This window comes from Lissotriton vulgaris, unplaced genomic scaffold (assembly GCF_964263255.1).
Source record: "Lissotriton vulgaris unplaced genomic scaffold, aLisVul1.2 SCAFFOLD_2094, whole genome shotgun sequence".
NCBI lineage: Eukaryota > Metazoa > Chordata > Amphibia > Caudata > Salamandridae > Lissotriton > Lissotriton vulgaris.
Genome location: NW_028249198.1, coordinates 348,417 through 351,323, shown reverse-complemented (window position 1 = coordinate 351,323; position 2,907 = coordinate 348,417).

The window sequence follows — 2,907 nt, the reverse complement described above, 5'->3', positions numbered from 1 at the left end:
CCCCTAAATAAGTAAAAACCTTTACTCCGGAAATAACTTCACTGCCACAAAAAAAAAAAATTCTTTGCTTTTTGAACAACCCACTGACATTGTATGCGACTTGGCACTATTAATGACCAAATCCAGATTGGACATAAAAGATCCGAAAGAATCAAGGAGTTTTTGAAGGGCAATCGGGGTCCTGGCTATCAGGACCTCATCATCGGCATAGAGGAGCACCGGAATTGGCCTCCCCCCATGCACGGGATGTCCTGAGTTACTGCTGTTAGGTTGGCCTCCAATGAATTCACGTACAACTTGAACAGCATGGGGCCAAAATACAGCCCTGGCGTACCCCTCGTCGGGACCTAAAACTTGCTGTACACTTCCCGTCAATAGTCATCCTAATGGAGGCATTTAGATCTTTAAGCAGCTCCGCCAGGAAATGTACCAAAGAGGAATCAAGGCCCATTGTCAGGAGGATAGTCCACAGCTTTGATCTATTGACTAGATCTAAAGCTGTGGATAGGTCCATAAAGCCGAGGAATATAGATCCCCTTTTAGCCCTCGTGTACTTTGATATTATCAGGTGGAGGTTAAGACATTGGTCTTCTGTGCTCCTCCCCGCTCTGAAGCCGTATTGTACGTCCGTCAAGATGTTATTCCTAGTAGCCCAGGAAGTTATTCTGGCTAATACGACTTTGCCTAGGTTCTTAACAGAGGAGTCCAATAATGATATAGGCCTATAGCATCTTGGATCTCCCCTCTGGCCTTTTTTGAACACGGGGATTATGGTAGCTCTGGACCAAGATTTCGGGAATCCCACAACAGTTGAAGCATTAAAAACTTTAACTAAAATATCTGCCCAGAATAATGAGTTAACCTTAAACAGATCCGAGGGAACCCCGTCTGGACCCGGTGCCTTTTTGCCTGCGCTACTCTCAATTGCTTCAATGACTTCAATTATGTTGAAGTTTACTGGCCCTGGCGGGAACTCAGATGCAGGAAGCTCAAAGAGCTCCTGCTCCATGTTACTTCCATAAATTTTTTCGAAATGGTTAAGCCAGTCAACCTCAGAGATATTAAGTTCCAGATCCTCGTTCTGGTCACTAGCAAACAATGGGGTATTTATTATTGACCAGAACTTCGAGCTATTTTTTAAGGTCGCTTTATCCATAAGCTCAAGCCAAGCTTTTCTTTTTAGAGCATGTTTACGCGCTTGGGTTACCCTGGAATAATCCTTTCTCAGCTGTCGCACTAAGGATAAATCCCTGGGGCGGGTATTAAGTGCCTTTTTTAGGCTGTTGTGGGCTTTACTGCAGGTAGTATCAAACCAGCCTAATGCAGGTCTGTTCTTCCCTCCCTGACCTTTGGATGTTAGATTCTGGGATATTATATGGCAGATGCCTTCAAAAGAGGTTAAAACCTCCTCACCTTTTGAGAGGGGGTTAGCACAGATGTTCAATTGTTCGGTAGCCTCAGCGGTTATGGTGAGAAAAAAATCCTCCGGAACTACCTGTCCCCACTTGAGCCTCCTCCCCTGATCTTTAGTCTTAATGGGTAAAGCAACCTGAGATATAGTACTGTAACTCATGAGGGAGAAGCCATTTACTAACTCCATCCCCACGGGGTTATGATCGCTCCCAGGCATCGGTATGGCATTATAAAAAATCACAAATTTAAGTAGACCTAGCGATAGGAATATATAATCAATTATTGAGCCACAATCCCTTCCAGTATATGTAGCTACCCTAGCGTTTTTATCAAAAAATTCTGCCTCATATAAAGCATTGGTCGCTAATAAATTTTCCATAGCCACCCCCTTCTGACTGTGTTCAAAGTGCGGGGGGGAAATACTGTCAGGGGCATCTACATCGATAAGGTCACAGTTTTCACATAAATGTACATTAAAATCACCCAACAATATAAAATGACAATAAGTGGTTTGCTTCTCTTTATAAGTAGTTAAAAAGTCTGTTAGCCACACTAAATGTTCATTGACAGGGTAGCCATTCGGTGAATTATAACAATTCACAAAGAGTATTTTGTTGCCATCGACTAAAGTTACCTCTACAACTAAACAGTTATGGGAGTCGCAGACAACTTTCATAATTTTACCCTTTACATTCACCGAGACCAAAGTCAGCAGGCCCCCTCTGTTCCTTCCAGCAGGAGATGATAAAGCCGGGACAAAAAAAGAGGTAAATCCATCCAGCCAAAAGTCACAATCCATGTCCCAAGTCTCCTGCATAGCAACAATGTCATATGATTTAACAAGGTTCACCCAGTTGGGATCTTCTCTTTTGGACCGTAAGCCGGCAATATTCCAGCTTAATAATTTGATCTTATCCCTTTTATCCGGGGTATCCAGTTCTAATTTGCATCCAATATTATCTGAAGAAGGTACAAGAGCCATAGGGGCATGGACCACTACAGCAGCATCTTCCCTACCTTCTCCATCCCCCCGTCAATCGCACAATTCAAGACCCGACAAAGCGTCAAATCTATTGTGCGTTGTGATATGGGGACCAAACCTAAAAAGGTTCTCCCTCCCTGAAGCCTGGCTAAAGGTAGATGGTGGAAGGCCTAAAGGTGTAAAAGGGCTTCTGCCTAGGCTAGGGGTGGGGGGTCCTGGAAGGTGATTATAAAAATATCCCAAAGTGCGCACGCTGATGCTACTACTATCAGTGGCCATTGAGGCTGCCCTTACTAGAACTGTGGCAACATGTTGAAGAAATCTAAAATTTACCACCACTCAATCACCAGTACAAGTTTTGCGTGTGGAACCAATCCAGTTTACCCTCCTAACTGTGATTATTTCTTCAGCAAATTTTGAAGGGAAACCACAATTTAGGTTCAGCCATGATACATACAACTTTATTTTTAAGGGAGTCATGTGACTCCTCAAATGGCTCAGCCAAAGAAGAA